An 11,741-nucleotide genomic window follows, 5' to 3' on the forward strand; every position below is an offset into this window, starting at 1 on the left:
CAGTGCTTCATGCCTCCTGGTTAACCTGGACATCTGTGCTACCTGTGCATGCAGACTATTGCTACTGCCTGATATCCAGGTTTCAAGCTTCTTAGCTTACCAGGACTTCCGTGCTACCTGTGCCTGCAGACTATCGCTACTCCCTGGTAAGCCAGTCTCTTTGTGCCTGTACTTCACCTGTAATGTCTGCAATTCACTGTATAACTTAGTAAACCAGAGTCTCTAGCTTATCTGCCTTATCTGCTATATCAGACATCCAGTATCTACAGTCCACAGTATAACTTGGAATACCAGATTCTCCAGCTTCCCAGCCTAACCTGCGTACTCAATCTAACCCGTACCTGCGGTTAAACTGTTGAGCCAGGTATCCAGTACTCCCGTCCCTTAGCTACCTAGGTATCCTGTTTTTACTGTTTCTGTGGACTTGAGTTCTTTGCCTTATTATTTACTGCATCTCAGTTTTACCTGTATGACCTGTGTTGAAAATAAACCACTTTATTCCATTTCACATTACTCTACGTGGTGATTCATATTAAGAATTCTGACAGTATGAACTGGCCTAAATTTGATATCTTTAAAAAAGTCAGTCTAGAGCTGACAAAACACGTCAGATTATTGCTTATTTTATACCGGATAGACAAGTTTAGCATCTTTTATGCACCAACAACCATCATTCATTTGGAAAAGATTACTCACCTGCGTGATCTATACTAGAGAGATCTGGCTGTGAAAATTCCATTCTGCTGTCTGATTAATAGAGGGAGGGAGCCTTCACCAACAGCCCACATGCCCGCTTTCAGATATCTCTGGCTCCTGCTGCTGGGTGCATGCTACATCCACAAGAACACTAATACAGAGTGATTTGAAGTATGGAAATCTACCCGGCTGTATCAACTTCTTAGAGGGAAAGTTTCCTCAACAGCCCACTCGTATCAATATGGTGAGATCGCTCCAGAGCACTTATCCATTAACTGATTACATGCAAGTCTGCTTTTGTGTTTGATTTTGAAAGTCTGCTTTGGATATTAAACATATATGTTTACATGTAACTAACAAGTAAACTGGACACATTCAGTTTTTTGCAAACAAGTACAAGTTCTGAAGCAACAAGTTATTTTTTAAAGGAGAATGTCCTGACCGCAGTACATCCTCCAGAGACTTTACCTTTTCATAAAGAGACTAATTGTGCTGCACCTGTTCTAATGCCATTAACCCCTGCCACTGAGGATCCCAAACCAGCAGGCCACCCACGTACCTCTTTATCTAAGGAGGAATGCACCCACAGAAGGGTCAACCATCTTTGTCTTTATTGTGCCAGCTCAGAGCATTTCCTGGTGTAGTGCCCACTGCTTAGACCCGAATTACCTCCCAGCTATCCCAAGGTCTCTCTGGTCTCTGAAAACAAATTTACGTTGGAATTGATCTCTAAACCTATTCCTAAGTTGTCCCTCCCGCTAGCTCCAGAGAGAGCCCTGTCCCTCCTGCCAGCTCCAGAGAGGGCCTGTCCCTCCCGCCAGCTCCAGAGAAGGTTATGCCCCTTTAGCCAGCTCCAGAGAGCATTTTGTCCCTCCAACCTGCTCCAGTGACAGTGCTGCTCCTTCAGCCTGGTGGTAATCGTAATACCGAGCAACTAAACCACGACACTACTTACCCCGGCAGTGGAAGAGCGAAAGTGACATTCCCGACTTCATCTTCATTCCACAGATGTCATTTTTTCCGAAAAACTGTTTTTTGCGACTGTTTACAAAAGTGACATATAACTACTGCAGCGGTTTAAGATCCCGGCAGCTGGGAACTTTTAAGTCAGAGTTGCCTCATGCCCTTATCTGGTCAGAGGTGCCTCAAAGTGCTGTCCAGTCAGAGGTGCCTCAAAGTGCTGTCCAGTCAAAGGTGCCTAAAAATGCAGAGATACTTCACAGCTCTGTTAGGACAGAGTTGTCTCTTAGTGCTGCTTCTGCCAGGTGGTGTGCCCAGTCCAGTTCTTCTTACGAGTTATGTGCCCTGTCCGGGCCTTTTGACTTATGTGCTCAACTTAAGCTCCCTGAGTTTAGTGCCCAAACCGGGCCGCCCAAGTTATGAGTTCAATCTGAGCTATCAGAGATAGGTGCCCAGTCCGGGCATACTGTCAAGTCTGCCCAGTTCGAGCCTTCCCTTATATGTGCCCAATCTGGGCCTTCCGAGTCATTTGCCCAGTCCGGGCCTCCTGTCTAATGTGCCCAGTCGAGTTTTCTATCGAGTGTGCCCAGGCCACAGATACTAAGCTGACTACAGAAATTGTGACGGCCAAATTAAAGCAATTCCAACAAAGAAATCCAATTGAGACAAATTCTGAGAGTTTCTGCAGTACACCCAAAAGGTTCCAAGTCCAAAAAGTCCAAAGTACAAGTGCTCTGTATGTCACAAAATGGGACACAAGACATCTGTAAAAGGAATTAGTGATAAAGTCCTTACTGCCACAAAAGCTGGGACAATCACAGTGAGCCTAAGTATAAAAGTTGGGACTGTCATCACAGACATACAAGACATTTTATATGTACCAGATCTGGGAACCAACCTTATTGCTATAAGCATTCTAGAAAGGAAAGGTTGCAAAGTCAAATTCGCAGAGGGCAAATGTGTGGTGTAAAACCAAAAGGGGATTGTAATTGTGACATCAACCTGGTGCAACCAACTATATGTCCTACACACCAAACAGTGTTCTGATGTAAACTAATCCATGGAGCTGTGGCATAAGAGAACAGGTCATCTGGGATATGTCAACGTCCAGGAATTCATTGATGTGATGGAAAACAGGAATCACTGTGAATAATCCTGTGAGACCGACATGTTAGTTGTGTAAGGTGTAATCAAACCCGTTGTCCCTTTCCAAATTCAGCAGCTAGGGCTAAAGTACCACTAATTCTAGTACATACTGATGTGTGTGGTTCAATGGAGGTGCAATTGATTAGTGGCTACAAATATTTCTTGGAACTCATTGATGACACCACAAGGATGACAAAAGTGTACTTTATAAAAGCTAAGACTGGTTCTGCAAAATTGCAGAATACAAGACCTTGGTTGAGACTTAAGTGGGTCTGAAATTAAAAGTCTTGAGATCCGACAATGGTGGAGAGTATGACAACAGGATATTAGCAGATTTTTTTCAAAGAAACATGGCATACAGCATCAACTAACAATTGCCTACACAGCGGAGCAAAATGATGTGTGTGAGCAACCAAACCGCACAATTTTTAAAAGAGCCCAGACTATGCTATGTGACTCAGGCCTAGAGAAAAGTTTTTGGGCTGAAACAATGTCTACTGCAGTATACCGTAAAAACCGTGCGGCCACAGTAGCTGTAAAAGGCAAAACGCCACTGGAGGAGAAATCCACAAAAAAGGCAAGTGTCAGTCATCTCCGCGTCTACGGCTGTAAGACGTATGCACATATTCCAAAAGAAAAGAGACGTATGTTAGATCCAAAGTCAGTGGAATTTATCGTGCTTGGATACTGCCAAGAAAGTATAGGGTACAGACTTTGGGACATTATAAACAACTGACTCATAAAATCCAAAGGTGTGGTGTTTTCACAAGATGGCACAATCTAGCAGAATGGTGAAACAACTGCAGGAAAAGTTTGTAACACTGGATATACAGGCAGTAGAAAGTGTGTCTGAACCTGAGAGTGTTATTGCAGATATCAAATCAGAGAGCAGGAGTTCTGTGAGGAGTAACAGAGATACTCCCCTAGGAGATATTCTGAGGAATTTGCTAATATAGCGTTCTGTGAGCCGCAAAACATCATGAAGCAAAATCAAGTAGCAACTGGGAAAAGTGGAAGTCGGTGATAGATACAGAGCTGGTAGTTCTGGATGACAACCATACATGGACTGTAGTTGACAAGTCTAGTAACCGTAAAACTATCAAAAACAAGAGTCTTTTGTAAAAAGATAAGCTCACCTTGTTGGCAAAGGATATACCCAATATTATGGGATTGACTATGGAGAAATCTTCTCGTCTGTTGCAAGGTACAGCACCTTAAGGTTAGTTATTGCCATTTCTACAGTCCGTGATCTATTACTGTACCAACTTGATTTTGCTTTCCTAATCGGAGAATTAATTGAGGACATTTACATGGAGCCATCTGACACTACAATGATGGTGTGTTCAAAAAGGGGTAAAGTCTGGAATGAAGATGCGATCTTGAATAGCTCCATACCCCTTAGAAATATTAATATAACTGACCAGAGACTCTTCACACCTAAAGAGAAGTCTGTCCACAATCCTGCACGTACATATATAAGTGTATACCTGTTTGCTAATTGACATTATAACTGTGAGTATCTGCATATATCATCTGCTGCTAGTTCTATAATAAAACCAACATCTTGGTTAAGTTGAAAACGTGTGTGTGTCTTAACATCTATACCCAACACTGCTACTGATACCTTTACAAAGGTTCTGCCAATAAGAATAAGACCTGGGGTCAATGGGCCATAATGCTGAGAGAAGACAGATGATACATAAATCAGGAAGGAGCTTGAGCCTGGTGGTGAAGGCTCAAAGGGCTACTTGTTGTCCATTACTGCTCAACAGGTTGCATCATTTATACCTAAGGTAACTTGTCACTGACAAGGTAACACATTCTTTGCAATTTAAATCAACTTTCTCCTATATATAGCATCTAAGGGATCCCACTTAGGAGTCCCCCAATGCAGGATGAATTGCGATCAGGGACAATAAGCCTATTGCACTCTCTCTGTCCATACCTCTGAAAAAGAGCTAACATGGACGAGCCTCCATAGGTGCAGATTCATGGATGTGCAACCCGGCTCTCTGCTTTAGGAAATGGGTAGATACCCTCTGTTATTCCCTATTTGCTGTACACAGGCCCTGATTATCCCACAGCCTAGGGTACTATGCTTTTCGGGGGGCACAAGTTGTTGCAAAGACTGTGACAGAGACAGCTATAAAAAATTTAAACAAATTTTAAAATATAAGAGAATAGTTACTCTCCAAAGCAAAAAGAAAACATGAAAGAATAAATGTTGCAAGGCTTTAATCTTGTCGTGTTCCCATGGTAAAGGTTGAAGACAATGAGACATCCTTGGGCGGGCACTTGAGGATAAGCGAGTAAGAGAAACAAGGATGGCAACAGGTGTGTATGTGACAGCCCCCTCCACCTTCACATCTTCACCCTCAGTAGTGCTTGTTCGTGCTTCCATTCTGGTATAAAGTTCTGATCTTAATGAAAACGAAATGAGTAACAAAGATTGCTGTGATCCTTTTAAAATCCCAAGTGGAGCTGAACTTCAAAAATATGGTAATATAAACATAGGTCATGGGGGTAGAGTGAACAAAGCCGGATTTTAAACTAAGGAGGAGTTTGTTTATGTCTACTGTATATCAGCCTGACATAAAATCCAATGGGGGCTATGAGCATGTTAGCCTAGGCTGGCCTGAACCATTAATTAGGCCCTGGCTATACATGAGAATTAAATTTAATTAAGGTATTTTGCAGTGTACATCAGCTGCACTTTGTAGAGTACCTTCAGTAACTACAGACCTGTTTGGAATAAGAAATGTCCTGGTAATGCAACAGTGAAAGTACTCCACAAATGCCAGGTTACTCTGGAGTAGGATGCCACAATTTTACTAGTTGGGGAATGCACAAATAGTTGGAGTACATTTTTCTCTACCTGAGAATCCAGCCAACCCAGATAACGTGAGTTTACAAAGATACCTTTATGGTGTCAGGCGCCGTCCCCGCTGATTCCCTGTCAGACGGGGACGGACGCCTGACTTCCGCCGAGCGCTCTGTTGCCTAGCAACAGACGCGCTGCGGCTTCCTGTAGCTGCCGTCGGGCGCATGCGCCCTGCCTCCGTCCCGTTGCTAGGCAACGGGATGCTTCCTCTCCACAGCAGGGCCGCCTCCTGAGCCTCCCAATCAGCTGTTCTCTGCCCCTATTTATATCTGGCTCTGGCTCCATTAGGGAGCCAGAGTAACAAGTTTCCTGACTAGTGTTCCTGGTTTCCCTGCTCTTGCTCTCCCTGAGTGTGCTCCTACTGTTCCTGTTCTCCATTGTGACCCGGCTTGGCTACTATCCCGTTATCTGTGTGACCCATACTGTACTGCGACCTCGGCTTCATTGACTATTCCTTCGGATTCTCCTTGGTACCATATATTCCTGATTGGCTCGACCCGGACTGTCTGACCCTTCTACACTACGCCGGCAACTGGCTAGTAGGACCGCGACCTGCATACCCTGTGCAGCGAAGTCCAAACCTCCTTGCGGGGGTCCCTGGCGAACACCAGGGGTACATTAGACTCCGCACCTACTAGTTCAGTGGCGCTAATACTGGTTAGTGTTTGCTCCATTATACACCTCAGAAGGCCTGTGGCCTGACATATGGGCTTCATTTCTCTTTCCCAATCTCATACGAACAGACATGGGGGTAAATGTGTCAAGCTGCGATTTTGAATTTACAGCGATTTTTTCGGGCAAGTTTAAAATCACCAATTTATTAACCGGCGTTTTGATGTAAAATTGGCGGAAATGTGTTTTCTTCAAAATCGGCATTCTTAAAATCGCTACAAGTCGCGGTCCTGATTTTTTGCCAATTATACAAATCGCCAAATGTATGAAGCTGTGATTTTGCAACCTCGCCCGAGTTTGAATTCAAAATTGCAAGATACAACACACTGCTTTCTATAGGTGAGATTGGCAAACACATCACTGTTACACTGCAGGGCAATGCTAATATAACAGGAGGCACGATGGAAGTTTCAATAAATCATATTTTTTGTTGTAGAGGGGCACAAAATATGAATTTTCTTACAGGGGAAAATTTATTTTAAGAATAAATTAGTGGCTCAAATGTAATTATAGATTATATGTAAGTTGTTTTTTATTTTATTATATTACAGTGGCTTCCTATTTCATATCCACTGGGACAATATTTTTATTTTTATGATATGGCAACACTTAAAACTTCTTGATGGGTTACCATTTAAAGTACAGACTTGTGACACTACAAGTGCTCATGTGCATGCTGACACTTGTAGTGCCCCAATTATGTACTATTAATGATGTCCCCATCAGGAAATTTTAAGTGTTGCCATATCATAAAGATATAAGTATTGCCCCACTGGTGATTGAAATTGTAAGCCACTGTAATATAATAAAATAAAATAAATTAAAAATCTCTTCCATATAATCATTAATTAAATTTGGCCCACTAAATTCTGCATAAAACATTTTGCCCCTTGAAAGAAAATTAATGATCATTTTTGCCCCTCTACTTTATTTATACTTTCATTTTGCTTTACATTTGAGGCTATTTTAATTCGCTGAAAAAAATCGCAGCTTGATACATTTACCCCCTGGGTGGGTAATCAAAGTCTGCAATATTTAAGTCGTTGTAAAAGCCGTTAGATACATGTTAGAACTGCTGACCCTGTAGGGCAGATTCAATTGTCCATGATGTTCTTAGTAATATCTCCCAATATTGCAGTAAAAAGTAATGCGGTTTTTACTCGTACCTTTATGGGTTCTGTAAAAAAATCCATTCGTTACTCCCCTGTGTGTTTCGGGTAAGGTCATACTTACCAACTTTACAATGTTGGTATCCGGGAGCCTGCGGGGGAGGTGGGCGTCATGGGGGGGCGGGCCTCCAAAATACGTGTCATTTTGGACCCGCCCCATGACGTCATGACGCAAAATGCGTCATTTGACAGTGGGGGCGGGGCCAAACGCCGCGATTCACCAGGAATCGCGGCGTTTGTGACCTAATTCTGCCCACTTCACTAGGAAGTGGGCAGATCCGGGATTTTGCCACACTCGCCCGGGAGTCCGGGAGACTCTCTCAAAATGCGGGAGTCTCCCGGACATTCCGGGAGAGTTGGCAAGTATGGGTAAGGTACTATGTTTAAAGTAAATGTTTTCCAGTAATAAACAGAGGAAATATAAATATATAAAAACAACTTATTAGCTGGGGTTAATCAATGAATAAAGTGGGTGAACAATGATAACTTGCTTCCCATCTGACTCTTTAAAACTTGTGAGGTGTTTGTGGTACAATCCCAGTCTGATTAAATAAGGGAACTGACACAATCATTTGGCAAAAAGTGTTGGAAATTGTGTTGCTTTGTTTGTGAATAGCAAATACTAGCTGAATAATAGCTGAATAGCTGGTCATTTGGTTATATTTCATAGCAAACAACTGCAAGGTTGAAATGCTGCTTTTAATTTGCTCAACTCTCTAACACAAGGTTGGAGAAAAGCGCCAAAGAGGTAAAACTGAGATAATGGCTCCCTCTAGTGGCTTGCTCTAGTTTTTCAGCCTTGATTTCAAAGTTTTTGCTAGTAAGTAAAAAGTTGTACTTTTCAAGCTTGTCAGAAGAGTTTAGAGAGAAGTGACAGCTAGTGGCAGAACGAGCAACTGAAGAAAAAGTACAGAAATAATGCATAGTAAAAATTCCCTGCCACATCCACAACTAACTGAACATCACAAGGGGCAGGCTTACCTATTTGGGATGTCTGTTTTAAATGGGGATATAGCTATGCAGAACAAAAGTGTGGCCAATTTGTTCCCCCTTCCCCCTCAAATGTTGGGATGTGACACTCTAAGATCGAGGTGCAAAGAAAAAAAAATAATAACCCTGGTTTAATTTCATCCCATAATAACACCTGCCAGCATATTATGCGTTATGGGACAGAATGTATTCATTGTGCTATAAATAACATTTGATACATACAGTTTATTAAATGAACATGCTTATCACTAGCCCTTGAATTATGGGTCATTATATAGGATATTAGCATGAGGCTGCTCTATATATTGATCTTATTTGTATTTATTGATATTACTTAGGCTTGTTATCTGGTCAGTATCCAACGCACACATAAAGCAATGATTCCAGGCAGAAGTAAAACATTGCTGAGGGTAAGAGCATGGACTGCCATAGTCATACCTCCCAACATTGGAGGTATGAAAAAAATAGGGACACATTTTGGTCATACGCCTGATATGCTCAATCAGTCCTACAATTTCCATAGTGGGAGGGGGGCAATGGAGAAACATGCAAGAACCACCAATCTGGTGCCAGACAGCTCCTGGCACAATTTTTGTGTGCAATTTTTTTCAGAGGATTTCTATTTGTTATATTTAATAAATGTTTTAAGGATTTTACACTATTAGTGGTTGTTTTTCTCCCATATGTGTTATCCTGCTACATTGGAAGAGATACGGTGACCCTATGAGAATGATTCAGAGATTACAAAGGAATATAATACAACACTGAATATTCACTTATTTTGTGCAAGGGCATACCCATAAGGAGTTTTGAAAATTTCCACGTGGTGATTTTTTAATAGTTATATCTTACTGACACTCACGATAGTAGGAAGTATTAACGAGGGGATCCACCAGTTAGCGCTGGTTATGCTATGTCATTTTGCTAATGTTCCTTTTTTCATAACCATTGTCAGAGAACTTTATGAATATAAACGTCAGGACTTCAGTGCGCTTGTAAGACTGAGTTTCCCCTATATTGTTGGACTGCCTTTATTTTGTTGGACTTCTTTTTGGACTTATGTTGTGAGATTGTTTGCGGGAAGTTTTTTTTTTTTATTCATAAATTTATTTATTTATTTTTATTTTCATCTTAGTAGCGCCATCTCTGTTTTTCATTTTGTTTTCCTGTACCTGTAACTACTCCCCCTGGTGGCAGCCCTGTACCATGCACGCAGAATTTCTTGACACTGTTGTCGTTCCTATCTGTATTTTCAGACTATGGAATATAAATTCACAAATACAGTGCAGAAAGGCTAAATAATAGGGGAACTCAAATATTGTATCACACATTGCAACTTCGCTAATCTCTAATCTTCCAATGAAGGGGCACAGGGACTTCTGTGATTCCTTATTACTAAGCCACTGTGTAATCATCATCATCATCAGCTATTTATATAGCGCCACTAATTCCGCAGCGCTGTACAGAGAACTCACTCACATCAGTCCCTGCCCCATTGGAGCTTACAGTCTAAATTCCCTAACACACACACACACACACACACACACACACACACACACACACAGAGGGAGACAGACAGACAGAGACTAGGGTCAATTTTGATAGCAGCCAATCAACCTACCAGTATGTTTTTGGAGTGTGGGAGGAAACCGGAGGAAACCCATGCAAACACAGGGAGAACATACAAACTCCACACAGATAAGGCCATGGTTGGGAATCAAACTCATGACCCCAGTGCTGTGAGGCAGAAGTGCTAACCACTAGGCCACCCTGCTGGAAATCACAGGTATAGTACTGTATGCACTCATTCAGAAAACTACAGTTCCCGAGATGCCTCTGGGAATTTAAATGCAAATTTCATTGGCCATTTTGGAGTGGGTAAACTGCAATGAATGAACTAAAAGGTTCCAGGAGATTCTTGGGGAAAAGGGGGGAGCCAAAAAGGACTGTTAGAGACTAATGGATGTTTTGGTGTGACGTATGCTATGAAGGCTGCCTGTAATAATGGAGGATCTGCCCACAAAGAGTCACTGAATGTTATTGCTTTGTCCTGAGGGATTTTTGCAGCTAAGACCTAGCTTCCAGTGCCTATCAGATGTCAGCAGGACTCATACGAAGACATATACGTTTGTGATGTATTTTCCTCTGCCAAGTTCAAGTTATTGTAACAAATGAGACCACAAACTGTGATTAAAACCTCTGACTGGGACTGTAGTATTGCTATTGAGAGGCTATACTGCTGTCTGAAGGGAGAGTCTATTCCAGCCAAATCTGCTGTATTTAAAGTGAAGAAAACATTTGTCTCATGAGTTTGTCTATATTGCATCAAAAAATTGATTCTATTGTGAAACTGTCTAAAAATCGTTGCTGCAGAGAGAATTGCAAGTTGTTTAACCCTACAGTTACTGGGAGAGAGCTGCTTATTCCAACAGACAGATTGCTAAGTGGACACTGAGTCCTTTACACTGGAAGTCGTTTACTGTGCTGAATTGCTGTTGTTTAGAAAGCTCAGGATTCATGCATGCGTCAAGTTAATTACTGATTTCACCATGTACAAGTAAATAAGCTTTATTTGTCAACTTTAACTTCACTTAAACCTGTGGATTATACTTTACCCCCTTGGGTTTTGTATATCGTAAAGTGACCCTAGTCTACAGTAATTTCTTCTAATGCATGTAACCAGAACCAGCTGGATTACTCCTGGTCGCATCTCTACTGATTTTTGTGTGATAAGTATGATCTGCATATGTCACATATTGCACCAGGTAAACCTACATTATGGTCACTGTTCTCACCTGTTTGCCCCTTCCTGCATTCACTTGCTGGGCTGAACTGAGCAGGCACACACCTGATCTGCTCAATACTTGCTGCATTCTCTTGATTGGACAATTACCTGTCAACTCTGTCTATTTAAAGCACCCGCTTCTCTACCAAGTTGCAAGATCTTCAGGTCTACTCTCCTGTTGAGATGTCCTGTTCCCTGGCTCCTGTTTGCTGCCTGTTCTCTGAATTCTCCAGCACATCTACCCGCAGATCATTACAGCTTTTGTGACTACTCCACTACCCTGTGGTAATGCTCTGCAGATTTTGCTATCATCGCTACCAGCCTCCTGTGTTAATCAGCACACTGCTCTACTGTCTCCTAATCTCTCAGCCATCCTGGTACTCCTCATCCGAAGCATCTTCAGTTATAGTCCTGGTTCTCTTTACAGTTTCGCTCATCACCT

The sequence above is a fragment of the Mixophyes fleayi genome, chromosome 6, assembly GCF_038048845.1.
Source record: "Mixophyes fleayi isolate aMixFle1 chromosome 6, aMixFle1.hap1, whole genome shotgun sequence".
Classification (NCBI taxonomy): Eukaryota; Metazoa; Chordata; class Amphibia; order Anura; family Limnodynastidae; genus Mixophyes; species Mixophyes fleayi.